The sequence below is a fragment of the Rhipicephalus microplus genome, chromosome 3, assembly GCF_043290135.1.
Source record: "Rhipicephalus microplus isolate Deutch F79 chromosome 3, USDA_Rmic, whole genome shotgun sequence".
Taxonomy (NCBI): domain Eukaryota; kingdom Metazoa; phylum Arthropoda; class Arachnida; order Ixodida; family Ixodidae; genus Rhipicephalus; species Rhipicephalus microplus.
In genome coordinates, this window is record NC_134702.1 from 158,280,347 (window position 1) to 158,303,499 (window position 23,153).

General features: G+C 49.9%; 51 non-coding genes across 51 annotated transcripts; all 51 read right to left on the bottom strand.

Annotated features, from left to right (window-relative positions):
- Nucleotides 1-314: 314 nt before the first annotated feature.
- On the bottom strand, nt 315-386 carry TRNAE-CUC (transfer RNA glutamic acid (anticodon CUC)). Its single transcript has one exon. It is a non-coding gene; the product is annotated as a tRNA-Glu (tRNA).
- Nucleotides 387-1,234: 848 nt separating this feature from the next.
- TRNAE-UUC (transfer RNA glutamic acid (anticodon UUC)) lies at nt 1,235-1,306 on the bottom strand. The gene has a single exon. It is a non-coding gene; the product is annotated as a tRNA-Glu (tRNA).
- A 667-nt stretch (nt 1,307-1,973) lies between these two features.
- On the bottom strand, nt 1,974-2,045 carry TRNAE-CUC (transfer RNA glutamic acid (anticodon CUC)). Its single transcript has one exon. It is a non-coding gene; the product is annotated as a tRNA-Glu (tRNA).
- Nucleotides 2,046-2,341: 296 nt separating this feature from the next.
- Nucleotides 2,342-2,413, bottom strand: TRNAE-CUC (transfer RNA glutamic acid (anticodon CUC)). Its single transcript has one exon. It is a non-coding gene; the product is annotated as a tRNA-Glu (tRNA).
- Nucleotides 2,414-2,711: 298 nt separating this feature from the next.
- Nucleotides 2,712-2,783, bottom strand: TRNAE-CUC (transfer RNA glutamic acid (anticodon CUC)). Its single transcript has one exon. It is a non-coding gene; the product is annotated as a tRNA-Glu (tRNA).
- Nucleotides 2,784-2,896: 113 nt separating this feature from the next.
- TRNAE-CUC (transfer RNA glutamic acid (anticodon CUC)) lies at nt 2,897-2,968 on the bottom strand. The gene has a single exon. It is a non-coding gene; the product is annotated as a tRNA-Glu (tRNA).
- An 849-nt stretch (nt 2,969-3,817) lies between these two features.
- TRNAE-UUC (transfer RNA glutamic acid (anticodon UUC)) lies at nt 3,818-3,889 on the bottom strand. Its single transcript has one exon. It is a non-coding gene; the product is annotated as a tRNA-Glu (tRNA).
- A 112-nt stretch (nt 3,890-4,001) lies between these two features.
- On the bottom strand, nt 4,002-4,073 carry TRNAE-CUC (transfer RNA glutamic acid (anticodon CUC)). The gene has a single exon. It is a non-coding gene; the product is annotated as a tRNA-Glu (tRNA).
- A 483-nt stretch (nt 4,074-4,556) lies between these two features.
- On the bottom strand, nt 4,557-4,628 carry TRNAE-UUC (transfer RNA glutamic acid (anticodon UUC)). The gene has a single exon. It is a non-coding gene; the product is annotated as a tRNA-Glu (tRNA).
- A 667-nt stretch (nt 4,629-5,295) lies between these two features.
- TRNAE-CUC (transfer RNA glutamic acid (anticodon CUC)) lies at nt 5,296-5,367 on the bottom strand. Its single transcript has one exon. It is a non-coding gene; the product is annotated as a tRNA-Glu (tRNA).
- A 110-nt stretch (nt 5,368-5,477) lies between these two features.
- On the bottom strand, nt 5,478-5,549 carry TRNAE-CUC (transfer RNA glutamic acid (anticodon CUC)). Its single transcript has one exon. It is a non-coding gene; the product is annotated as a tRNA-Glu (tRNA).
- Nucleotides 5,550-5,846: 297 nt separating this feature from the next.
- Nucleotides 5,847-5,918, bottom strand: TRNAE-CUC (transfer RNA glutamic acid (anticodon CUC)). The gene has a single exon. It is a non-coding gene; the product is annotated as a tRNA-Glu (tRNA).
- A 110-nt stretch (nt 5,919-6,028) lies between these two features.
- On the bottom strand, nt 6,029-6,100 carry TRNAE-CUC (transfer RNA glutamic acid (anticodon CUC)). Its single transcript has one exon. It is a non-coding gene; the product is annotated as a tRNA-Glu (tRNA).
- A 113-nt stretch (nt 6,101-6,213) lies between these two features.
- TRNAE-CUC (transfer RNA glutamic acid (anticodon CUC)) lies at nt 6,214-6,285 on the bottom strand. Its single transcript has one exon. It is a non-coding gene; the product is annotated as a tRNA-Glu (tRNA).
- Nucleotides 6,286-6,765: 480 nt separating this feature from the next.
- On the bottom strand, nt 6,766-6,837 carry TRNAE-CUC (transfer RNA glutamic acid (anticodon CUC)). The gene has a single exon. It is a non-coding gene; the product is annotated as a tRNA-Glu (tRNA).
- A 317-nt stretch (nt 6,838-7,154) lies between these two features.
- Nucleotides 7,155-7,226, bottom strand: TRNAE-CUC (transfer RNA glutamic acid (anticodon CUC)). Its single transcript has one exon. It is a non-coding gene; the product is annotated as a tRNA-Glu (tRNA).
- Nucleotides 7,227-7,523: 297 nt separating this feature from the next.
- Nucleotides 7,524-7,595, bottom strand: TRNAE-UUC (transfer RNA glutamic acid (anticodon UUC)). Its single transcript has one exon. It is a non-coding gene; the product is annotated as a tRNA-Glu (tRNA).
- Nucleotides 7,596-8,262: 667 nt separating this feature from the next.
- Nucleotides 8,263-8,334, bottom strand: TRNAE-CUC (transfer RNA glutamic acid (anticodon CUC)). The gene has a single exon. It is a non-coding gene; the product is annotated as a tRNA-Glu (tRNA).
- A 110-nt stretch (nt 8,335-8,444) lies between these two features.
- On the bottom strand, nt 8,445-8,516 carry TRNAE-CUC (transfer RNA glutamic acid (anticodon CUC)). Its single transcript has one exon. It is a non-coding gene; the product is annotated as a tRNA-Glu (tRNA).
- A 296-nt stretch (nt 8,517-8,812) lies between these two features.
- On the bottom strand, nt 8,813-8,884 carry TRNAE-CUC (transfer RNA glutamic acid (anticodon CUC)). The gene has a single exon. It is a non-coding gene; the product is annotated as a tRNA-Glu (tRNA).
- Nucleotides 8,885-9,182: 298 nt separating this feature from the next.
- Nucleotides 9,183-9,254, bottom strand: TRNAE-CUC (transfer RNA glutamic acid (anticodon CUC)). The gene has a single exon. It is a non-coding gene; the product is annotated as a tRNA-Glu (tRNA).
- Nucleotides 9,255-9,367: 113 nt separating this feature from the next.
- Nucleotides 9,368-9,439, bottom strand: TRNAE-CUC (transfer RNA glutamic acid (anticodon CUC)). Its single transcript has one exon. It is a non-coding gene; the product is annotated as a tRNA-Glu (tRNA).
- A 1,034-nt stretch (nt 9,440-10,473) lies between these two features.
- On the bottom strand, nt 10,474-10,545 carry TRNAE-CUC (transfer RNA glutamic acid (anticodon CUC)). Its single transcript has one exon. It is a non-coding gene; the product is annotated as a tRNA-Glu (tRNA).
- Nucleotides 10,546-11,027: 482 nt separating this feature from the next.
- Nucleotides 11,028-11,099, bottom strand: TRNAE-UUC (transfer RNA glutamic acid (anticodon UUC)). Its single transcript has one exon. It is a non-coding gene; the product is annotated as a tRNA-Glu (tRNA).
- Nucleotides 11,100-11,766: 667 nt separating this feature from the next.
- Nucleotides 11,767-11,838, bottom strand: TRNAE-CUC (transfer RNA glutamic acid (anticodon CUC)). The gene has a single exon. It is a non-coding gene; the product is annotated as a tRNA-Glu (tRNA).
- A 110-nt stretch (nt 11,839-11,948) lies between these two features.
- Nucleotides 11,949-12,020, bottom strand: TRNAE-CUC (transfer RNA glutamic acid (anticodon CUC)). The gene has a single exon. It is a non-coding gene; the product is annotated as a tRNA-Glu (tRNA).
- Nucleotides 12,021-12,316: 296 nt separating this feature from the next.
- On the bottom strand, nt 12,317-12,388 carry TRNAE-CUC (transfer RNA glutamic acid (anticodon CUC)). Its single transcript has one exon. It is a non-coding gene; the product is annotated as a tRNA-Glu (tRNA).
- Nucleotides 12,389-12,501: 113 nt separating this feature from the next.
- On the bottom strand, nt 12,502-12,573 carry TRNAE-CUC (transfer RNA glutamic acid (anticodon CUC)). The gene has a single exon. It is a non-coding gene; the product is annotated as a tRNA-Glu (tRNA).
- Nucleotides 12,574-12,869: 296 nt separating this feature from the next.
- TRNAE-CUC (transfer RNA glutamic acid (anticodon CUC)) lies at nt 12,870-12,941 on the bottom strand. The gene has a single exon. It is a non-coding gene; the product is annotated as a tRNA-Glu (tRNA).
- Nucleotides 12,942-13,054: 113 nt separating this feature from the next.
- TRNAE-CUC (transfer RNA glutamic acid (anticodon CUC)) lies at nt 13,055-13,126 on the bottom strand. Its single transcript has one exon. It is a non-coding gene; the product is annotated as a tRNA-Glu (tRNA).
- Nucleotides 13,127-13,976: 850 nt separating this feature from the next.
- Nucleotides 13,977-14,048, bottom strand: TRNAE-UUC (transfer RNA glutamic acid (anticodon UUC)). Its single transcript has one exon. It is a non-coding gene; the product is annotated as a tRNA-Glu (tRNA).
- Nucleotides 14,049-14,160: 112 nt separating this feature from the next.
- On the bottom strand, nt 14,161-14,232 carry TRNAE-CUC (transfer RNA glutamic acid (anticodon CUC)). Its single transcript has one exon. It is a non-coding gene; the product is annotated as a tRNA-Glu (tRNA).
- Nucleotides 14,233-14,715: 483 nt separating this feature from the next.
- On the bottom strand, nt 14,716-14,787 carry TRNAE-UUC (transfer RNA glutamic acid (anticodon UUC)). Its single transcript has one exon. It is a non-coding gene; the product is annotated as a tRNA-Glu (tRNA).
- Nucleotides 14,788-15,454: 667 nt separating this feature from the next.
- TRNAE-CUC (transfer RNA glutamic acid (anticodon CUC)) lies at nt 15,455-15,526 on the bottom strand. Its single transcript has one exon. It is a non-coding gene; the product is annotated as a tRNA-Glu (tRNA).
- Nucleotides 15,527-15,636: 110 nt separating this feature from the next.
- On the bottom strand, nt 15,637-15,708 carry TRNAE-CUC (transfer RNA glutamic acid (anticodon CUC)). The gene has a single exon. It is a non-coding gene; the product is annotated as a tRNA-Glu (tRNA).
- Nucleotides 15,709-16,191: 483 nt separating this feature from the next.
- TRNAE-UUC (transfer RNA glutamic acid (anticodon UUC)) lies at nt 16,192-16,263 on the bottom strand. Its single transcript has one exon. It is a non-coding gene; the product is annotated as a tRNA-Glu (tRNA).
- Nucleotides 16,264-16,930: 667 nt separating this feature from the next.
- TRNAE-CUC (transfer RNA glutamic acid (anticodon CUC)) lies at nt 16,931-17,002 on the bottom strand. Its single transcript has one exon. It is a non-coding gene; the product is annotated as a tRNA-Glu (tRNA).
- Nucleotides 17,003-17,300: 298 nt separating this feature from the next.
- TRNAE-CUC (transfer RNA glutamic acid (anticodon CUC)) lies at nt 17,301-17,372 on the bottom strand. Its single transcript has one exon. It is a non-coding gene; the product is annotated as a tRNA-Glu (tRNA).
- Nucleotides 17,373-17,485: 113 nt separating this feature from the next.
- Nucleotides 17,486-17,557, bottom strand: TRNAE-CUC (transfer RNA glutamic acid (anticodon CUC)). The gene has a single exon. It is a non-coding gene; the product is annotated as a tRNA-Glu (tRNA).
- Nucleotides 17,558-18,410: 853 nt separating this feature from the next.
- TRNAE-CUC (transfer RNA glutamic acid (anticodon CUC)) lies at nt 18,411-18,482 on the bottom strand. The gene has a single exon. It is a non-coding gene; the product is annotated as a tRNA-Glu (tRNA).
- Nucleotides 18,483-19,147: 665 nt separating this feature from the next.
- On the bottom strand, nt 19,148-19,219 carry TRNAE-UUC (transfer RNA glutamic acid (anticodon UUC)). Its single transcript has one exon. It is a non-coding gene; the product is annotated as a tRNA-Glu (tRNA).
- Nucleotides 19,220-19,886: 667 nt separating this feature from the next.
- TRNAE-CUC (transfer RNA glutamic acid (anticodon CUC)) lies at nt 19,887-19,958 on the bottom strand. Its single transcript has one exon. It is a non-coding gene; the product is annotated as a tRNA-Glu (tRNA).
- Nucleotides 19,959-20,068: 110 nt separating this feature from the next.
- TRNAE-CUC (transfer RNA glutamic acid (anticodon CUC)) lies at nt 20,069-20,140 on the bottom strand. Its single transcript has one exon. It is a non-coding gene; the product is annotated as a tRNA-Glu (tRNA).
- Nucleotides 20,141-20,437: 297 nt separating this feature from the next.
- On the bottom strand, nt 20,438-20,509 carry TRNAE-CUC (transfer RNA glutamic acid (anticodon CUC)). Its single transcript has one exon. It is a non-coding gene; the product is annotated as a tRNA-Glu (tRNA).
- Nucleotides 20,510-20,619: 110 nt separating this feature from the next.
- TRNAE-CUC (transfer RNA glutamic acid (anticodon CUC)) lies at nt 20,620-20,691 on the bottom strand. Its single transcript has one exon. It is a non-coding gene; the product is annotated as a tRNA-Glu (tRNA).
- A 113-nt stretch (nt 20,692-20,804) lies between these two features.
- TRNAE-CUC (transfer RNA glutamic acid (anticodon CUC)) lies at nt 20,805-20,876 on the bottom strand. Its single transcript has one exon. It is a non-coding gene; the product is annotated as a tRNA-Glu (tRNA).
- Nucleotides 20,877-21,356: 480 nt separating this feature from the next.
- TRNAE-CUC (transfer RNA glutamic acid (anticodon CUC)) lies at nt 21,357-21,428 on the bottom strand. Its single transcript has one exon. It is a non-coding gene; the product is annotated as a tRNA-Glu (tRNA).
- Nucleotides 21,429-21,727: 299 nt separating this feature from the next.
- Nucleotides 21,728-21,799, bottom strand: TRNAE-CUC (transfer RNA glutamic acid (anticodon CUC)). Its single transcript has one exon. It is a non-coding gene; the product is annotated as a tRNA-Glu (tRNA).
- A 296-nt stretch (nt 21,800-22,095) lies between these two features.
- On the bottom strand, nt 22,096-22,167 carry TRNAE-UUC (transfer RNA glutamic acid (anticodon UUC)). Its single transcript has one exon. It is a non-coding gene; the product is annotated as a tRNA-Glu (tRNA).
- Nucleotides 22,168-22,834: 667 nt separating this feature from the next.
- On the bottom strand, nt 22,835-22,906 carry TRNAE-CUC (transfer RNA glutamic acid (anticodon CUC)). The gene has a single exon. It is a non-coding gene; the product is annotated as a tRNA-Glu (tRNA).
- A 110-nt stretch (nt 22,907-23,016) lies between these two features.
- TRNAE-CUC (transfer RNA glutamic acid (anticodon CUC)) lies at nt 23,017-23,088 on the bottom strand. Its single transcript has one exon. It is a non-coding gene; the product is annotated as a tRNA-Glu (tRNA).
- Nucleotides 23,089-23,153: the final 65 nt, after the last annotated feature.

Genomic DNA, 23,153 nt, shown 5'->3' on the forward strand with positions numbered 1-23,153 from the left:
CACTAGACCATGCCAGAGATTTGAGAGGGACAGAGCGAACGCTTAGCCATTTGGCCAACAGGCTAAAACTATTGAAGATACATAGCGTGCGCAAATTGAAGACTTGATGACAGCAGCTAAAAGAAAATACTTCCGACACCGCAAATCGTACCCGGGCCTCCTGATGAGAGCCATGTATCCTAGCCACTAGACCATGCCGGAGAGCGGAGAGGGACGGAGCGATCGCTTAGCGATATGGCCAACAGGGTAAAAGTATTGAAGTTACATAGCGTGCGCAAATTGGAGACTTGATGATAGTAAATAAAAGAAAATACTTCCGACACCGGGAATCGAACCCGGGCCTCCTGGGTGAGAGCCAGGTATCCTAGCCACTAGACCATGCCGGAGAACGGAGAGGGACGGAGCGATCGCTTAGTCATTTGGCCAACAGGGTAAAAGTATTGAAGTTACATAGCGTGCGCAAATCGGAGACTTGATGACAGCAGATAAAAAAATACTTCTTACACCGGGAATTGAACCCGGGCCTCCTGATGAGAGCCAGGTATCCTAGCCACTAGACCATGCCGGAGAACGGAGAGGGACGGAGCGATCGCTTAGCCATTCGACCAACAGGGTAAAGGTATTGCAGTTATACAGCGTGCGCAATTTGGAGACTTGATGATAGCAGATAAAAGAAAATACTTCCGACACCGGGAATCGTACCCGGGCCTCCTGGGTGAGAGCCAGGTGTCCAAGCCACTAGTCCATGCCAGAGAACGGAGAGGGACGGAGCGATCGCTTAGCCATTCGGCCAACAGGGTGAAACTATTCAAGTTACATACCGTGCGCAAATTGGAGACTTGATGACAGCAGATAAAAGAATACTTCCGACACCAAGAATAGAACCAGGGTCTCCTGGGTGAGAGCCAGATATCCTAGCCACTAGACCACGCCGGAGAACGGAGAGGGACGGAGCGATCGCTTAGATATTCGGCCTACAGGGGAAAAGTATTGAAGTTACAAAGCATGCGCAAATTGGAGGCTTGAAGACAGCAGATAAAATAAAATAATTCCTACACCGGGAATCGAATCCAGGCCTCCTGGGTGAGAGCTAGGTATCCTAGCCACTAGATCATGCTGTAGAACGGAGAGGGACGGAGCGATCGCTTAGCCATTCAGCCAACAGGGTAAAACTATTGAAGTTACATAGCGTGCGCAAATTGGAGACTTAATGACAGCAGATAAAAGAAAATACTTCCGACACCAGGAATCGAACCCGGGCCTCCTGGGTGAAAGCCAGGTATCCTAGCCACTAGACCATGCTGGAGAACGGAGAAGGACGGAGTGATCGCTTAGCCATTCGGCCAACAAGGTAGAAGTATTGAAGATACATAGCGTGCGCAATTTGGAGACTTGATGATAGCTGATAAAATAAAATACTCCTGACCCCAGGAATCGCAACCGGGCTTCCTGGGTGAGAGCCAGGTATCCTAGACACTAGACAATGCCGGAGAATGGAGAGGGACGGAGAGATCGCTTAGCCATTCGGCCAACAGGGTAAAACTATTGAAGTTACATACCGTGCGCAAATTGGAGACTTGATGACAGCAGATAAAAGAAAAAACTTCTGACACCGGCAATCGTACCCGGGCCTGCTCGGTGAGAGCCAGGTATCCTAGCCACTAGACCATGCCAGAGATTTGAGAGGGACGGAGCGAACGCTTAGCCATTTGGCCAACAGGCTAAAACTATTGAAGATACATAGCGTGCGCAAATTGAAGACTTGATGACAGCAGCTAAAAGAAAATACTTCCGACACCGCAAATCGTACCCGGGCCTCCTGATGAGAGCCATGTATCCTAGCCACTAGACCATGCCGGAGAGCGGAGAGGGACGGAGCGATCGCTTAGCGATTCGGCCAACAGGGTAAAAGTATTGAAGTTACATAGCGTGCGCAAATTGGAGACTTGATGATAGCAAATAAAAGAATATACTTCCGACACCGGGAATCGAACCCGGGCCTCCTGGGTGAGAGCCAGGTATCCTAGCCACTAGACCATGCCAGAGAACGGAGAGGGATGGAGCGATCGCTTAGCCATTCGGCCAACAGGGTGAAACTATTCAAGTTACATACCGTGCGCAAATTGGAGACTTGATGACAGCAGATAAAAAAATACTTCCGACACCAAGAATCGAACCAGGGTCTCCTGGGTGAGATCCAGATATTCTAGCCACTACACCACGCCGGAGAACGGAGAAGGACGGAGCGATCGCTTAGATATTCGGCCAACAGGGTAAAAGTATTGAAGTTACAAAGCATGTGCAAATTGGAGGCTTGAAGACAGCAAATAAAAGAAAATACTTCCGACACCGGGAATCGAATCCAGGCCTCCTGGGTGAGAGCTAGGTATCCTAGCCACTAGACCATGCCGGAGAACGGAGAGGGACTGAGCGATCGCTTAGCCATTCGGCCAACAGGGTAAAAGTATTGCAGTTCTATCGTATGCGCAAATTGGAGACTTGATGATAGCAGATAAAAAAATACTTCCGACACCGGGAATCACACGCGGGCCTCCTGGGTGAGAGCGCTGTAGGTATCCGAGACACTAGACCATGCTGTAGAATGGAGAGGGACGGAGCGATGGCTTAGCCATTCAGCCAACAGGGTAAAACTATTGAAGTTACATAGCGTGCGCAAATCGGAGACTTGATGACAGCAGATAAAAAAATACTTCTGACACCGGGAATTGAACCCGGGCCTCCTGGGTGAGAGCCAGGTATCCTAGCCACTAGACCATGCCGGAGAACGGAGTGGGACGGAGCGATCGCTTAGCCATTCGACCAACAGGGTAAAGGTATTGCAGTTATACAGCGTGCGCAATTTGGAGACTTGATGATAGCAGATAAAAGAAAATACTTCCGACACCGGGAATTGTACCCGGGCCTCCTGGGTGAGAGCCAGGTGTCCAAGCCACTAGACCATGCCAGAGAACGGAGAGGGACGGAGCGATCGCTTAGCCATTCGGCCAACAGGGTGAAACTATTCAAGTTACATACCGTGCGCAAATTGGAGACTTGATGACAGCAGATAAAAGAATACTTCCGACACCAAGAATAGAACCAGGGTCTCCTAGGTGAGAGCCAGATATCCTAGCCACTAGACCACGCCGGAGAACGGAGAGGGACGGAGCGATCGCTTAGATATTCGGCCTACAGGGGAAAAGTATTGAAGTTACAAAGCATGCGCAAATTGGAGGCTTGAAGACAGCAGATAAAATAAAATACTTCCTACACCGGGAATCGAATCCAGGCCTCCTGGGTGAGAGCTAGGTATCCTAGCCACTAGACCATGCCGGAGAACGGAGAGGGACTGAGCGATCGCTTAGCCATTCGGCCAACAGGGTAAAAGTATTGAAGTTATATAGTATGCGGAAATTGGAGACTTGATGATAGCAGATAAAAAATACTTCCGACACCGGGAATCGCACGTGGGCATCCTGGGTGCGAGCCAGGTATCCAAGCCACTAGACCATGCCGGAGAACGGAGAGGGACAGAGCAATCGCTTAGCCATTCTGCCAACAGGGTAAAAGTATTGAAGTTATATAGCATGCGCAAATTGGAGACTTGATGATAGCAGATGAAAAATACTTTCGACACCGGTAATCGGACGCGGGCCTCCTGGGTGAGAGCGCCATAGGTATCCTAGACACTAGACCATGCTGTAGAACGGAGAGGGACGGAGCGATCGCTTAGCCATTCGGCCAACAGGGTAAAACTATTGAAGTTACATAGCGTGCGCAAATTGGAGACTTGATGACAGCAGATAAAAGAAAATACTTCCGACACTGGGAATCGAACCCGGGTCTCCTGGGTGAAAGCCAGGTATCCTAGCCACTAGACCATGCCGGAGACGGAGAGGGACGGAGCGATCGCTTAGATATTCGGCCAACAGGGTAAAAGTATTGAAGTTACAAAGCATGCGCAAATCGGAGGCTTGAAGACAGCAGACAAAAGAAAATACTTCCGACACCGGGAATCGAATCCAGGCCTCCTGGGTGAGAGCTAGGTATCCTAGCCACTAGACCATGCCGGAGAACGGAGAGGGACTGAGCGATCGCTTAGCCATTCGGCCAACAGGGTAAACGTATTGAAGTTATATAGTATGCGCAAATTGGGGACTTGATCATAGCAGATAAAAAAATACTTCCGACACCGGGAATCGCACGCGGGCCTCCTGGGCTAGAGCCAGGTATCCAAGCCACTAGACCATGCCGGAGAACGGAGAGGGACAGAGCGATCGCTTAGCCATTCGGCCAACAGGGTAAAAGTATTGAAGTTATATAGCATGCGCAAATTGGAGACTTGATGATAGCAGATGAAAAAATACTTCCGACACCGGGAATCGAACGCGGGCCTCCTGAGTGAGAGCGCCATAGGTATCCTAGACACTAGATCATGCTGTAGAACGGAGAGGGACGGAGCGATCGCTTAGCCATTCGGCCAACAGGGTAAAACTATTGAAGTTACATAGCGTGCGCAAATTGGAGACTTAATGACAGCAGATAAAAGAAAATACTTCCGACACCGGGAATCGAACCCGGGCCTCCTGGGTGAAAGCCAGGTATCCTAGCCACTAGACCATGCTGGAGAACGGAGAAGGACGGAGTGATCGCTTAGCCATTTGGCCAACAAGGTAGAAGTATTGAAGATACATAGCGTGCGCAATTTGGAGACTTGATGATAGCTGATAAAATAAAATACTCCTGACCCCAGGAATCGCAACCGGGCTTCCTGGGTGAGAGCCAGGTATCCTAGACACTAGACAATGCCGGAGAATGGAGAGGGACGGAGAGATCGCTTAGCCATTCGGCCAACAGGGTAAAACTATTGAAGTTACATACCGTGCGCAAATTGGAGACTTGATGACAGCAGATAAAAGAAAAAACTTCTGACACCGGGAATCGTACCCGGGCCTGCTCGGTGAGAGCCAGGTATCCTAGCCACTAGACCATGCCAGAGATTTGAGAGGGACGGAGCGAACGCTTAGCCATTCGGCCAACAGGGTAAAACTATTGAAGATACATAGCGTGCGCAAATTGAAGACTTGATGACAGCAGCTAAAAGAAAATACTTCCGACACCGCAAATATTACCCGGGCCTCCTGATTAGAGCCTTGTATCCTAGCCACTAGACCATGCCGGAGAGCGGAGAGGGACGGAGCGATCGCTTAGCGATTCGGCCAACAGGGTAAAAGTATTGAAGTTACATAGCGTGCGCAAATTGGAGACTTGATGATAGCAGATAAAAGAAAATACTTCCGACACCGGGAATCGAACCCGGGCCTCCTGGGTGAGAGCCAGGTATCCTAGCCACTAGACCATGCTGGACAACGGAGAGGGACGGAGCGATCGCTTAGCCATTTGGCCAACAGGGTAAAAGTATTGAAGTTACATAGCGTGCGTAAATTGGATACTTGATAATAGCAGATAAAAAATACTTCCGACACCGGGAATCGAACTCGGGCCTCCTGGGTGAGAGCCAGGTATCCTAGCCACTAGACCATGCCAGAGATTTGAGAGCGACGGAGCGATCGCGTAGCCATTCGGCCAACAGGGTAAAACTATTGAAGATACATAGCGTGCGCAAATTGAAGACTTGATGACAGCAGCTAAAAGAAAATACTTCCGACACCGCAAATCGAACCCGGGCCTCCTGATGAGAGCCAGGTATCCTAGCCACTAGACCATGCCGGAGAACGGAGAGGGACGGAGCGATCGGTTAGCGATTCGGCCAACAGGGTACAAGTATTGAAGTTACATAGCTTGCGCAAATTGGAGACTTCATGATAGCAGATAAAAGAAAATACTTCCGACACCGGGAATCGAACCCGGGCCTCCTGGGTGAGAGCCTGGTATCCTAGCCACTAGACCATGCCGGAGAACGGAGAGGGATGGAGCGATCGCTTAGCCATTTGGCCAACAGGGTAAAAGTATTGAAGTTACATAGCGTGCGTAAATTGGATACTTGATAATAGCAGATACAAAATACTTCCGACACCGGGAATCGTACCCGGGCCTCCTGGGTGAGAGCCAGGTGTCCAAGCCACTAGACCATGCCAGAGAACGTAGAGGGACGGAGCGATCGCTTAGCCATTCGGCCAACAGGGTGAAACTATTCAAGTTACATACCGTGCGCGAATTGGAGACTTGATAACAGCAGATAAAAGAAAATACTTCCGACACCGGGAATCGAATCCAGGCCTCCTGGGTGAGAGCTAGGTATCCTAGCCACTAGACCATGCCGGAGAACGGAGAGGGACGGAGCGATCGCTTAGCCATTCGACCAACAGGGTAAAAGTATTGCAGTTATACAGCGTGCGCAATTTGGAGACTTGATGATAGCAGATAAAAGAAAATACTTCCGACACCGCGAATCGAACCCGGGTCTCCTGGGTGAGGGCCAGATAACCTAGCCACTAGACCACGCCGGAGAACGCAAAGGGACGGAGCGATCGCTTAGCCATTTGACCAACACGGTAAAACTATTGAAGTTACATACCATGCGCAAATTGGAGACTTGATGATAGCATATAAAAGAAAATACCTCCGACACCGGGAATCGCAACCGTGCCTCCTGGGTGAGAGCCAGGTATCCTAGACACTAGACCATGCCGGAGAACGGAGCGTAACGGAAAGATCGCTTAGCCATTCGGGCAACAGGGTAAAAGTATTGAAGTTACATAGCGTGCGCAAATTGGAGACTTGATAATAGCAGATAAAAAATACTTCCGACACCGGGAATCGTACCCGGGCCTCCTGGGTGAGAGCCAGGTATCCAAGCCACTAGACCATGCCAGAGAACGGAGAGGGACGGAGCGATCGCTTAGCCATTCGGCCAACAGGGTGAAACTATTCAAGTTATATAGCATGGAAAATTAGAGACTTGATGATAGCAGATAAAAAAATACTTCCGACACCGGGAATCGGACGCGGGCCTCCTGGGTGAGAGCACCATAGGTATCCTAGACACTAGACCATGCCGGAGAACGGAGAGGGACTGAGCGATCGCTTAGCCATTCGGCCAACAGGGTAAAACTATTGAACAGGGTAAAACTATTGAAGTTACATAGCGTGCGCAAATCGGAGACTTGATGACAGCAGATAAAAGAAAATACTTCCGACACCGGGAATCGATCCCGGGCCTCCTGGGTGAGAGCCAGGTATCCAAGCCACTAGACCATGCCGGAGAACGGAGAGGGACAGAGCGATCGATTAGCCATTCGGCCAACAGGGTAAAAGTATTGAAGTTATATAGCATGCGCAAATTGGAGACTTGATGATAGATGAAAAAATACTTCCGACACCGGGAATCGGACGCGGGCCTCCTGGGTGAGAGCGCCATAGGTATCCTAGACACTAGACCATGCTGTAGAACGGAGAGGGACGGAGCGATCGCTTAGCCATTCGACCAACAGGGTAAAACTATTGAAGTTACATAGCGTGCGCAAATCGGAGACTTGATGACAGCAGATAAAAGAAAATACTTCCGACACCGGGAATCGAACCCGGGCCTCCTGGGTGAAAGCCAGGTATCCTAGCCACTAGACCATGCTGGAGAACGGAGAAGGACGGAGTGATCGCTTAGCCATTTGGCCAACAAGGTAGAAGTATTGAAGATACATAGCGTGCGCAATTTGGAGACTTGATGATAGCTGATAAAATAAAATACTCCTGACCCCAGGAATCGCAACCGGGCTTCCTGGGTGAGAGCCAGGTATCCTAGACACTAGACAATGCCGGAGAATGGAGAGGGACGGAGAGATCGCTTAGCCATTCGGCCAACAGGGTAAAACTATTGAAGTTACATACCGTGCGCAAATTGGAGACTTGATGACAGCAGATAAAAGAAAAAACTTCTGACACCGGGAATCGTACCCGGGCCTGCTCGGTGAGAGCCAGGTATCCTAGCCACTAGACCATGCCAGAGATTTGAGAGGGACGGAGCGAACGCTTAGCCATTCGGCCAACAGGGTAAAACTATTGAAGATACATAGCGTGCGCAAATTGAAGACTTGATGACAGCAGCTAAAAGAAAATACTTCCGACACCGCAAATATTACCCGGGCCTCCTGATGAGAGCCTTGTATCCTAGCCACTAGACCATGCCGGAGAGCGGAGAGGGACGGAGCGATCGCTTAGCGATTCGGCCAACAGGGTAAAAGTATTGAAGTTACATAGCGTGCGCAAATTGGAGACTTGATGATAGCAGATAAAAGAAAATACTTCCGACACCGGGAATCGAACCCGGGCCTCCTGGGTGAGAGCCAGGTATCCTAGCCACTAGACCATGCTGGACAACGGAGAGGGACGGAGCGATCGCTTAGCCATTTGGCCAACAGGGTAAAAGTATTGAAGTTACATAGCGTGCGTAAATTGGATACTCTATAATAGCAGATAAAAAATACTTCCGACACCGGGAATCGTACCCGGGCCTCCTGGGTGAGAGCCAGGTATCCAAGCCACTAGACCATGCCAGAGAACGGAGAGGGATGGAGCGATCGCTTAGCCATTCGGCCAACAGGTTGAAACTATTCAAGTTACATACCGTGCGCAAATTGGAGACTTGATGACAGCAGATAAAAAAATACTTCCGACACCAAGAATCGAACCAGGGTCTCCTGGGTGAGATCCAGATATTCTAGCCACTACACCACGCCGGAGAACGGAGAAGGACGGAGCGATCGGTTAGCAATTCGGCCAACAGGGTAAAAGTATTGAAGTTACATAGCGTGCGCAAATTGGAGAATTCATGATAGCAGATAAAAGAAAATACTTCCGACACCGGGAATCGAACCCGGGCCTCCTGGGTGAGAGCCTGGTATCCTAGCCACTAGACCATGCCGGACAACGGAGAGGGACTGAGCGATCGCTTAGCCATTCGGCCAACAGGGTAAAAGTATTGCAGTTCTATCGTATGCGCAAATTGGAGACTTGATGATAGCAGATAAAAAAATACTTCCGACACCGGGAATCACACGCGGGCCTCCTGGGTGAGAGCGCTGTAGGTATCCTAGACACTAGACCATGCTGTAGAATGGAGAGGGACGGAGCGATGGCTTAGCCATTCAGCCAACAGGGTAAAACTATTGAAGTTACATAGCGTGCGCAAATCGGAGACTTGGTGACAGCAGATAAAAAAATACTTCTGACACCGGGAATTGAACCCGGGCCTCCTGGGTGAGAGCCAGGTATCCTAGCCACTAGACCATGCCGGAGAACGGAGAGGGACGGAGCGATCGCTTAGCCATTCGACCAACAGGGTAAAGGTATTGCAGTTATACAGCGTGCGCAATTTGGAGACTTGATGATAGCAGATAAAAGAAAATACTTCCGACACCGGGAATCGTACCCGGGCCTCCTGGGTGAGAGCCAGGTGTCCAAGCCACTAGACCATGCCAGAGAACGGAGAGAGACGGAGCGATCGCTTAGCCATTCGGCCAACAGGGTGAAACTATTCAAGTTACATACCGTGCGCAAATTGGAGACTTGATGACAGCAGATAAAAGAATACTTCCGACACCAAGAATAGAATCAGGGTCTCCTGGGTGAGAGCCAGATATCCTAGCCACTAGACCACGCCGGAGAACGGAGAGGGACGGAGCGATCGCTTAGATATTCGGCCTACAGGGGAAAAGTATTGAAGTTACAAAGCATGCGTAAATTGGAGGCTTGAAGACAGCAGATAAAATAAAATACTTCCTACACCGGGAATCGAATCCAGGCCTCCTGGGTGAGAGCTAGGTATCCTAGCCACTAGACCATGCCGGAGAACGGAGAGGGACTGAGCGATCGCTTAGCCATTCGGCCAACAGGGTAAAAGTATTGAAGTTATATAGTATGCGCAAATTGGAGACTTGATGATAGCAGATAAAAAATACTTCCGACACCGGGAATCGCACGCGGGCCTCCTGGGTGCGAGCCAGGTATCCAAGCCACTAGACCATGCCGGAGAACGGAGAGGGACAGAGCAATCGCTTAGCCATTCTGCCAACAGGGTAAAAGTATTGAAGTTATATAGCATGCGCAAATTGGAGACTTGATGATAGCAGATGAAAAAATACTTTCGACACCGGTAATCGGACGCGGGCCTCCTGGGTGAGAGCGCCATAGGTATCCTAGACACTAGACCATGCTGTAGAACGGAGAGGGACGGAGCGATCGCTTAGCCATTCGGCCAACAGGGTAAAACTAATGAAGTTACATAGCGTGCGCAAATTGGAGACTTGATGACAGCAGATAAAAGAAAATACTTCCGACACCGGCAATCGTACCCGGGTCTCCTGGGTGAAAGCCAGGTATCCTAGCCACTAGACCACGCCGGAGACAGAGAGGGACGGAGCGATCGCTTAGATATTCGGCCAACAGGGTAAAAGTATTGAAGTTACAAAGCATGCGCAAATCGGAGGCTTGAAGACAGCAGACAAAAGAAAATACTTCCGACACCGGGAATCGAATCCAGGCCTCCTGGGTGAGAGCTAGGTATCCTAGCCACTAGACCATGCCGGAGAATGGAGAGGGACTGAGCGATCGCTTAGCCATTCGGCCAACAGAGTAAAAGTATTGAAGTTATATAGTATGCGCGAATTGGAGACTTGATGATAGCAGATAAAAAATACTTCCGACACCGGGAATCGCACGCGGGCCTCCTGGGCTAGAGCCAGGTATCCAAGCCACTAGACCATGCCGGAGAACGGAGAGGGACAGAGCGATCGCTTAGCCATTCGGCCAACAGGGTAAAAGTATTGAAGTTATATAGCATGCGCAAATTGGAGACTTGATGATAGCAGATGAAAAAATACTTCCGACACCGGGAATCGAACGCGGGCCTCCTGGGTGAGAGCGCCATAGGTATCCTAGACACTAGATCATGCTGTAGAACGGAGAGGGACGGAGCGATCGCTTAGCCATTCGGCCAACAGGGTAAAACTATTGAAGTTACATAGCGTGCGCAAATTGGAGACTTAATGACAGCAGATAAATAAAAATACTTCCGACACCGGGAATCGAACCCGGGCCTCCTGGGTGAAAGCCAGGTATCCTAGCCACTAGACCATGCTGGAGAACGGAGAAGGACGGAGTGATCGCTTAGCCATTCGGCCAACAAGGTAGAAGTATTGAAGATACATAGCGTGCGCAATTTGGAGACTTGATGATAGCTGATAAAATAAAATACTCCTGACCCCAGGAATCGCAACCGGGCTTCCTGGGTGAGAGCCAGGTATCCTAGACACTAGACAATGCCGGAGAATGGAGAGGGACGGAGAGATCGCTTAGCCATTCGGCCAACAGGGTAAAACAATTGAAGTTACATACCGTGCGCAAATTGGAGACTTGATGACAGCAGATAAAAGAAAAAACTTCTGACACCGGGAATCGTACCCGGGCCTGCTCGGTGAGAGCCAGGTATCCTAGCCACTAGACCATGCCAGAGATTTGAGAGGGACGGAGCGAACGCTTAGCCATTGGGCCAACAGGCTAAAACTATTGAAGATACATAGCGTGCGCAAATTGAAGACTTGATGACAGCAGCTAAAAGAAAATACTTCCGACACCGCAAATCGTACCCGGGCCTCCTGATGAGAGCCATGTATCCTAGCCACTAGACCATGCCGGAGAGCGGAGAGGGACGGAGCGATCGCTTAGCGATTCGGCCAACAGGGTAAAAGTATTGAAGTTACATAGCGTGCGCAAATTGGAGACTTGATGATAGCAAATAAAAGAAAATACTTCCGACACCGGGAATCGAACCCGGGCCTCCTGGGTGAGAGCTAGGTATCCTAGCCACTAGACCATGCCGGAGAACGGAGAGGGACGGAGCGATCGCTTAGCCACTTGGCCAACAGGGTAAAAGTATTGAAGTTACATAGCGTGCGTAAATTGGATACTCTATAATAGCAGATAAAAAATACTTCCGACACCGGGAATCGTACCCGGGCCTCCTGGGTGAGAGCCAGGTATCCAAGCCACTAGACCATGCCAGAGAACGGAGAGGGATGGAGCGATCGCTTAGCCATTCGGCCAACAGGGTGAAACTATTCAAGTTACATACCGTGCGCAAATTGGAGACTTGATGACAGCAGATAAAAAATTACTTCCGACACCAAGAATCGAACCAGGGTCTCCTGGGTGAGATCCAGATATTCTAGCCACTACACCACGCCAGAGAACGGAGAAGGACGGAGCGATCGCTTAGATATTCGGCCAACAGGGTAAAAGTATTGAAGTTACATAGCGTGCGCAAATTGGAGACTTGATGATATCAAATAAAAGAAAATACTTCCGACACCGGGAATCGAACCCGGGCCTCCTGGGTGAGAGCCAGGTATCCTAGCCACTAGACCATGCCGGAGAACGGAGAGGGACGGAGCGATCGCTTAGCCATTCGACCAACAGGGTAAAGGTATTGCAGTTATACAGCGTGCGCAATTTGGAGACTTGATGATAGCAGATAAAAGAAAATACTTCCGACACCGGGAATCGTACCCGGGCCTCCTGGGTGAGAGCCAGGTGTCCAAGCCACTAGACCATGCCAGAGAACGGAGAGGGACGGAGCGATCGCTTAGCCATTCGGCCAACAGGGTGAAACTATTCAAGTTACATACCGTGCGCAAATTGGAGACTTGATTACAGCAGATAAAAGAATACTTCCGACACCAAGAATAGAACCAGGGTCTCCTGGGTGAGATCCAGATATTCTAGCCACTACACCACGCCGGAGAACGGAGAAGGACGGAGCGATCGCTTAGATATTCGGCCAACAGGGTAAAAGTATTGAAGTTACATAGCGTGCGCAAATTGGAGACTTGATGATAGCAAATAAAAGAAAATACTTCCGACACCGGGAATCGAACCCGGGCCTCCTGGGTGAGAGCCAGGTATCCTAGCCACTAGACCATGCCGGAGAACGGAGAGGGACGGAGCGATCGCTTAGCCATTCGACCAACAGGGTAAAGGTATTGCAGTTATACAGCGTGCGCAATTTGGAGACTTGATGATAGCAGATAAAAGAAAATACTTCCGACACCGGGAATCGTACCCGGGCCTCCTGGGTGAGAGCCAGGTGTCCAAGCCACTAGACCATGCCAGAGAACGGAGAGGGACGGAGCGATCGCTTAGCCATTCGGCCAACAGGGTGAAACTATTCAAGTTACATACCGTGCGCAAATTGGAGACTTGATGACAGCAGATAAAAGAATACTTCCGACACCAAGAATAGAACCAGGGTCTCCTGGGTGAGAGCCAGATATCCTAGCCACTAGACCACGCCGGAGAACGGAGAGGGACGGAGCGATCGCTTAGATATTCGGCCTACAGGGGAAAAGTATTGAAGTTACAAAGCATGCGCAAATTGGAGGCTTGAAGACAGCAGATAAAATAAAATACTTCCTACACCGGGAATCGAATCCAGGCCTCCTGGGTGAGAGCTAGGTATCCTAGCCACTAGACCATGCCGGAGAACGGAGAGGGACTGAGCGATCGCTTAGCCATTCGGCCAACAGGGTAAAAGTATTGAAGTTATATAGTATGCGCAAATTGGAGACTTGATGATAGCAGATAAAAAATACTTCCGACACCGGGAATGGCACGCGGGCCTCCTGGGTGCGAGCCAGGTATCCAAGCCACTAGACCATGCCGGAGAACGGAGAGGGACAGAGCAATTGCTTAGCCATTCTGCCAACAGGGTAAAAGTATTGAAGTTATATAGCATGCGCAAATTGGAGACTTGATGATAGCAGATGAAAAAATACTTTCGACACCGGTAATCGGACGCGGGCCTCCTGGGTGAGCGCGCCATGGGTATCCTAGACACTAGACCATGCTGTAGAACGGAGAGGGACGGAGCGATCGCTTAGCCATTCGGCCAACAGGGTAAAACTATTGAAGTTACATAGCGTGCGCAAATTGGAGACTTGATGACAGCAGATAAAAGAAAATACTTCCGACACTGGGAATCGAACCCAGGTCTCCTGGGTGAAAGCCAGGTATCCTAGCCACTAGACCATGCAGGAGACGGAGAGGGACGAAGCGATCGCTTAGATATTCGGCCAACAGGGTAAAAGTATTGAAGTTACAAAGCATGCGCAAATCGGAGGCTTGAAGACAGCAGACAAAAGAAAATACTTCCGACACCGGGAATCGAATCCAGGCCTCCTGGGTGAGAGCTAGGTATCCTAGCCACTAGACCATGCCGGAGAACTGAGAGGGACTGAGCGATCGCTTAGCCATTCGGCCAACAGGGTAAAAGTATTGAAGTTATATAGTATGCGCAAATTGGAGACTTGATGATAGCAGATAAAAAAATACTTCCGACACCGGGAATCGCACGCGGGCCTCCTGGGCTAGAGCCAGGTATCCAAGCCACTAGACCATGCCGGAGAACGGAGAGGGACAGAGCGATCGCTTAGCCATTCGGCCAACAGGGTAAAAGTATTGAAGTTATATAGCATGCGCAAATTGGAGACTTGATGATAGCAGATGAAAAAATACTTCCGACACCGGGAATCGAACGTGGGCCTCCTGGGTGAGAGCGCCATAGGTATCCTAGACACTAGATCATGCTGTAGAACGGAGAGGGACGGAGCGATCGCTTAGCCATTCGGCCAACAGGGTAAAACTATTGAAGTTACATAGCGTGCGCAAATTGGAGACTTAATGACAGCAGATAAAAGAAAATACTTCCGACACCGGGAATCGAACCCGGGCCTCCTGGGTGAAAGCCAGGTATCCTAGCCACTAGACCATGCTGGAGAACGGAGAAGGACGGAGTGATCGCTTAGCCATTCGGCCAACAAGGTAGAAGTATTGAAGATACATAGCGTGCGCAATTTGGAGACTTGATGATAGCTGATAAAATAAAATACTCCTGATCCCAGGAATCGCAACCGGGCTTCCTGGGTGAGAGCCAGGTATCCTAGACACTAGACAATGCCGGAGAATGGAGAGGGACGGAGAGATCGCTTAGCCATTCTGCCAACAGGGTAAAACTATTGAAGTTACATACCGTGCGCAAATTGGAGACTTGATGACAGCAGATAAAAGAAAAAACTTCCGACACCGGGAATCGTACCCGGGCCTGCTCGGTGAGAGCCAGGTATCCTAGCCACTAGACCATGCCAGAGATTTGAGAGAGACAGAGCGAACGCTTAGCCATTTGGCCAACAGGCTAAAACTATTGAAGATACATAGCGTGCGCAAATTGAAGACTTGATGACAGCAGCTAAAAGAAAATACTTCCGACACCGCAAATCGTACCCGGGCCTCCTGATGAGAGCCATGTATCCTAGCCACTAGACCATGCCGGAGAGCGGAGAGGGACGGAGCGATCGCTTAGCGATTCGGCCAACAGGGTAAAAGTATTGAAGTTACATAGCGTGCGCAAATTGGAGACTTGATGATAGCAAATAAAAGAAAATACTTCCGACACCGGGAATCGAACCCGGGCCTCCTGGGTGAGAGCCAGGTATCCTAGCCACTAGACCATGCCGGAGAACGGAGAGGGACGGAGCGATCGCTTAGCCATTTGGCCAACAGGGTAAAAGTATTGAAGTTACATAGCGTGCGCAAATCGGAAACTTGATGACAGCAGATAAAAAATACTTCTGACACCGGGAATTGAACCCGGGCCTCCTGGGTGAGAGCCAGGTATCCTAGCCACTAGACCATGCCGGAGAACGGAGAGGGACGGAGCGATCGCTTAGACATTCGACCAACAGGGTAAAGGTATTGCAGTTATACAGCGTGCGCAATTTGGAGACTTGATGATAGCAGATAAAAGAAAATACTTCCGACACCGGGAATAGAACCAGGGTCTCCTGGGTGAGAGCCAGATATCCTAGCCACTAGACCACGCCGGAGAACGGAGAGGGACGGAGCGATCGCTTAGATATTCGGCCTACAGGGGAAAAGTATTGAAGTTACAAAGCATGCGCAAATTGGAGGCTTGAAGACAGCAGATAAAATAAAATAATTCCTACACCGGGAATCGAATCCAGGCCTCCTGGGTGAGAGCTAGGTATCCTAGCCACTAGATCATGCTGTAGAACGGAGAGGGACGGAGCGATCGCTTAGCCATTCAGCCAACAGGGTAAAACTATTGAAGTTACATAGCGTGCGCAAATTGGAGACTTAATGACAGCAGATAAAAGAAAATACTTCCGACACCGGGAATCGAACCCGGGCCTCCTGGGTGAAAGCCAGGTATCCTAGCCACTAGACCATGCTGGAGAACGGAGAAGGACGGAGTGATCGCTTAGCCATTCGGCCAACAAGGTAGAAGTATTGAAGATACATAGCGTGCGCAATTTGGAGACTTGATGATAGCTGATAAAATAAAATACTCCTGACCCCAGGAATCGCAACCGGGCTTCCTGGGTGAGAGCCAGGTATCCTAGACACTAGACAATGCCGGAGAATGGAGAGGGACGGAGAGATCGCTTAGCCATTCGGCCAACAGGGTAAAACTATTGAAGTTACATACCGTGCGCAAATTGGAGACTTGATGACAGCAGATAAAAGAAAAAACTTCTGACACCGGCAATCGTACCCGGGCCTGCTCGGTGAGAGCCAGGTAACCTAGCCACTAGACCATGCCAGAGATTTGAGAGGGACGGAGCGAACGCTTAGCCATTTGGCCAACAGGCTAAAACTATTGAAGATACATAGCGTGCGCAAATTGAAGACTTGATGACAGCAGCTAAAAGAAAATACTTCCGACACCGCAAATCGTACCCGGGCCTCCTGATGAGAGCCATGTATCCTAGCCACTAGACCATGCCGGAGAGCGGAGAGGGACGGAGCGATCGCTTAGATATTCGGCCAACAGGGTAAAAGTATTGAAGTTACAAAGCATGCGCAAATTGGAGGCTTGAAGACAGCAAATAAAAGAAAATACTTCCGACACCGGGAATCGAATCCAGGCCTCCTGGGTGAGAGCTAGGTATCCTAGCCACTAGACCATGCCGGAGAACGGAGAGGGACTGAGCGATCGCTTAGCCATTCGGCCAACAGGGTAAAAGTATTGCACTTCTATCGTATGCGCAAATTGGAGACTTGATGATAGCAGACAAAAAAATACTTCCGACACCGGGAATCACACGCGGGCCTCCTGGGTGAGAGCGCTGTAGGTATCCTAGACACTAGACCATGCTGTAGAATGGAGAGGGACGGAGCGATGGCTTAGCCATTCAGCCAACAGGGTAAAACTATTGAAGTTACATAGCGTGCGCAAATCGGAGACTTGATGACAGCAGATAAAAAAATACTTCTGACACCGGGAATTGAACCCGGGCCTCCTGGGTGAGAGCCAGGTATCCTAGCCACTAGACCATGCCGGAGAACGGAGAGGGACGGAGCGATCGCTTAGCCATTCGACCAACAGGGTAAAGGTATTGCAGTTATACAGCGTGCGCAATTTGGAGACTTGATGATAGCAGATAAAAGAAAATACTTCCGACACCGGGAATCGTACCCGGGCCTCCTGGGTGAGAGCCAGGTGTCCAAGCCACTAGACCATGCCAGAGAACGGAGAGGGACGGAGCGATCGCTTAGCCATTCTGCCAACAGGGTAAAAGTATTGAAGTTATATAGCATGCGCAAATTGGAGATTTGATGATAGCAGATAAAAAATACTTTCGACACCGGTAATCGGACGCGGGCCTCCTGGGTGAGAGCGCCATAGGTATCCTAGGCACTAGACCATGCTGTAGAACGGAGAGGGACGGAGCGATCGCTTAGCCATTCGGCCAACAGGGTAAAACTATTGAAGTTACATACCGTGCGCAAATTGGAGACTTGATGACAGCAGATAAAAAAATACTTCCGACACCAAGAATCGAACCAGGGTCTCCTGGGTGAGATCCAGATATTCTAGCCACTACACCACGCCGGAGAACGGAGAAGGACGGAGCGATCGCTTAGATATTCGGCCAACAGGGTAAAAGTATTGAAGTTACAAAGCATGCGCAAACTGGAGGCTTGAAGACAGCAAATAAAAGAAAATACTTCCGACACCGGGAATCGAATCCAGGCCTCCTGGGTGAGAGCTAGGTATCCTAGCCACTAGACCATGCCAGAGAACGGAGAGGGACTGAGCGATCGCTTAGCCATTCGGCCAACAGGGTAAAAGTATTGCAGTTCTATCGTATGCGCGAATTGGAGACTTGATGATAGCAGATAAAAAAATACTTCCGACACCGGGAATCACACGCGGGCCTCCTGGGTGAGAGCGCTGTAGGTATCCTAGACACTAGACCACGCCAGAGATGGAGAGGGACGGAGCGATCGCTTAGATATTCGGCCAACAGGGTAAAAGTATTGAAGTTACAAAGCATGCGCAAATCGGAGGCTTGAAGACAGCAGACAAAAGAAAATACTTCCGACACCGGGAATCGAATCCAGGCCTCCTGGGTGAGAGCTAGGTATCCTAGCCACTAGACCATGCCGGAGAACGGAGAGGGACTGAGCGATGGCTTAGCCATTCAGCCAACAGGGTAAAACTATTGAAGTTACATAGCGTGCGCAAATTGGAGACTTGATGACAGCAGATAAAAGAATACTTCCGACACCAAGAATAGAACCAGGGTCTCCTGGGTGAGAGCCAGATATCCTAGCCACTAGACCATGCCGGAGAACGGAGAGGGACTGAGCGATCGCTTAGCCATTTGGCCAACAGGGTAAAAGTATTGAAGTTATATAGTATGCGCGAATTGGAGACTTGATGATAGCAGATAAAAAATACTTCCGACACCGGGAATCGCACGCGGGCATCCTGGGTGCGAGCCAGGTATCCAAGCCACTAGACCATGCCGGAGAACGGAGAGGGACAGAGCAATCGCTTAGCCATTCTGCCAACAGGGTAAAAGTATTGAAGTTATATAGCATGCGCAAATTGGAGACTTGATGATAGCAGATGAAAAAATACTTTCGACACCGGTAATCGGACGCGGGCCTCCTGGGTGAGAGCGCCATAGGTATCCTAGACACTAGATCATGCTGTAGAACGGAGAGGGACGGAGCGATCGCTTAGCCATTCGGCCAACAGGGTAAAAATATTGAAGTTACATAGCGTGCGCAAATTGGAGACTTAATGACAGCAGATAAAAGAAAATACTTCCGACACCGGGAATCGAACCCGGGCCTCCTGGGTGAAAGCCAGGTATCCTAGCCACTAGACCATGCTGGAGAACGGAGAAGGACGGAGTGATCGCTTAGCCATTTGGCCAACAAGGTAGAAGTATTGAAGATACATAGCGTGCGCAATTTGGAGACTTGATGATAGCTAATAAAATAAAATACTCCTGACCCCAGGAATCGCAACCGGGCTTCCTGGGTGAGAGCCAGGTATCCTAGACACTAGACAATGCCGGAGAATGGAGAGGGACGGAGAGATCGCTTAGCCATTCGGCCAACAGGGTAAAACTATTGAAGTTACATACCGTGCGCAAATTGGAGACTTGATGACAGCAGATAAAAGAAAAAACTTCTGACACCGGGAATCGTACCCGGGCCTGCTCGGTGAGAGCCAGGTATCCTAGCCACTAGACCATGCCAGAGATTTGAGAGGGACGGAGCGAACGCTTAGCCATTCGGCCAACAGGGTAAAACTATTGAAGATACATAGCGTGCGCAAATTGAAGACTTGATGACAGCAGCTAAAAGAAAATACTTCCGACACCGCAAATATTACCCGGGCCTCCTGATGAGAGCCTTGTATCCTAGCCACTAGACCATGCCGGAGAGCGGAGAGGGACGGAGCGATCGCTTAGCGATTCGGCCAACAGGGTAAAAGTATTGAAGTTACATAGCGTGCGCAAATTGGAGACTTGATGATAGCAGATAAAAGAAAATACTTCCGACACCGGGAATCGAACCCGGGCCTCCTGGGTGAGAGCCAGGTATCCTAGCCACTAGACCATGCTGGACAACGGAGAGGGACGGAGCGATCGCTTAGCCATTTGGCCAACAGGGTAAAAGTATTGAAGTTACATAGCGTGCGTAAATTGGATACTTGATAATAGCAGATAAAAAATACTTCCGACACCGGGAATCGAACCCGGGCCTCCTGGGTGAGAGCCAGGTATCCTAGCCACTAGACCATGCCAGAGATTTGAGAGCGACGGAGCGATCGCTTAGCCATTCGGCCAACAGGGTAAAACTATTGAAGATACATAGCGTGCGCAAATTGAAGACTTGATGACAGCAGCTAAAAGAAAATACTTCCGACACCGCAAATCGAACCCGGGCCTCCTGATGAGAGCCAGGTATCCTAGCCACTAGACCATGCCGGAGAACGGAGAGGGACGGAGCGATCGGTTAGCGATTCGGCCAAAAGGGTAAAAGTATTGAAGTTACATAGCTTGCGCAAATTGGAGACTTCATGATAGCAGATAAAAGAAAATACTTTCGACACCGGGAATCGAACACGGGCCTCCTGGGTGAGAGCCTGGTATCCTAGCCACTAGACCATGCCGGAGAACGGAGAGGGATGGAGCGATCGCTTAGCCATTTGGCCAACAGGGTAAAAGTATTGAAGTTACATAGCGTGCGTAAATTGGATACTTGATAATAGCAGATAAAAAATACTTCCGACACCGGGAATCGTACCCGGGCCTCCTGGGTGAGAGCCAGGTGTCCAAGCCACTAGACCATGCCAGAGAACGTAGAGGGACGGAGCGATCGCTTAGCCATTCGGCCAACAGGGTGAAACTATTCAAGTTACATACCGTGCGCAAATTGGAGACTTGATAACAGCAGATAAAAGAAAATACTTCCGACACCGGGAATCGAATCCAGGCCTCCTGGGTGAGAGCTAGGTATCCTAGCCACTAGACCATGCCGGAGAACGGAGAGGGACGGAGCGATCGCTTAGCCATTCGACCAACAGGGTAAAAGTATTGCAGTTATACAGCGTGCGCAATTTGGAGACTTGATGATAGCAGATAAAAGAAAATACTTCCGACACCGCGAATCGAACCCGGGTCTCCTGGGTGAGGGCCAGATAACCTAGCCACTAGACCACGCCGGAGAACGCAAAGGGACGGAGCGATCGCTTAGCCATTTGACCAACACGGTAAAACTATTGAAGTTACATACCATGCGCAAATTGGAGACTTGATGATAGCATATAAAAGAAAATACCTCCGACACCGGGAATCGCAACCGGGCCTCCTGGGTGAGAGCCAGGTATCCTAGACACTAGACCATGCCGGAGAACGGAGCGTAACGGAAAGATCGCTTAGCCATTCGGGCAACAGGGTAAAAGTATTGAAGTTACATAGCGTGCGCAAATTGGAGACTTGATAATAGCAGATAAAAAATACTTCCGACACCGGGAATCGTACCCGGGCCTCCTGGGTGAGAGCCAGGTATCCAAGCCACTAGACCATGCCAGAGAACGGAGAGGGACGGAGCGATCGCTTAGCCATTCGGCCAACAGGGTGAAACTATTCAAGTTATATAGCATGGAAAATTAGAGACTTGATGATAGCAGATAAAAAAATACTTCCGACACCGGGAATCGGACGCGGGCCTCCTGGGTGAGAGCACCTTAGGTATCCTAGACACTAGACCATGCCGGAGAACGGAGAGGGACTGAGCGATCGCTTAGCCATTCGGCCAACAGGGTAAAACTATTGAAGTTACATAGCGTGCGCAAATCGGAGACTTGATGACAGCAGATAAAAGAAAATACTTCCGACGCCGGGAATCGATCCCGGGCCTCCTGGGTGAGAGCCAGGTATCCAAGCCACTAGACCATGCCGGAGAACGGAGAGGGACAGAGCGATCGATTAGCCATTCGGCCAACAGGGTAAAAGTATTGAAGTTATATAGCATGCGCAAATTGGAGACTTGATGATAGATGTAAAAATACTTCCGACACCAGGAATCGGACGCGGGCCTCCTGGGTGAGAGCGCCATAGGTTCCTAGACACTAGACCATGCTGTAGAACGGAGAGGGACGGAGCGATCGCTTAGCCATTCGACCAACAGGGTAAAACTATTGAAGTTACATAGCGTGCGCAAATCGGAGACTTGATGACAGCAGGTAAAAGAAAATACTTCCGACCCCGGGAATCGAACCCGGGCCTCCTGGGTGAAAGCCAGGTATCCTAGCCACTAGACCATGCTGGAGAACGGAGAAGGACGGAGTGATCGCTTAGCCATTTGGCCAACAAGGTAGAAGTATTGAAGATACATAGCGTGCGCAATTTGGAGACTTGATGATAGCTGATAAAATAAAATACTCCTGACCCCAGGAATCGCAACCGGGCTTCCTGGGTGAGAGCCAGGTATCCTAGACACTAGACAATGCCGGAGAATGGAGAGGGACGGAGAGATCGCTTAGCCATTCGGCCAACAGGGTAAAACTATTGAAGTTACATACCGTGCGCAAATTGGAGACTTGATGACAGCAGATAAAAGAAAAAACTTCTCACACCGGGAATCGTACCCGGGCCTGCTCGGTGAGAGCCAGGTATCCTAGCCACTAGACCATGCCAGAGATTTGAGAGGGACGGAGCGAACGCTTAGCCATTCGGCCAACAGGGTAAAACTATTGAAGATACATAGCGTGCGCAAATTGAAGACTTGATGACAGCAGCTAAAAGAAAATACTTCCGACACCACAAATATTACCCGGGCCTCCTGATGAGAGCCTTGTATCCTAGCCACTAGACCATGCCGGAGAGCGGAGAGGGACGGAGCGATCGCTTAGCGATTCGGCCAACAGGGTAAAAGTATTGAAGTTACATAGCGTGCGCAAATTGGAGACTTGATGATAGCAGATAAAAGAAAATACTTCCGACACCGGGAATCGAACCCGGGCCTCCTGGGTGAGAGCCAGGTATCCTAGCCACTAGACCATGCTGGACAACGGAGAGGGACGGAGCGATCGCTTAGCCATTTGGCCAACAGGGTAAAAGTATTGAAGTTACATAGCGTGCGTAAATTGGATACTTGATAATAGCAGATAAAAAATACTTCCGACACCGGGAATCGAACCCGGGCCTCCTGGGTGAGAGCCAGGTATCCTAGCCACTAGACCATGCCAGAGATTTGAGAGCGACGGAACGATCGCTTAGCCATTCAGCCAACAGGGTAAAACTATTGAAGATACA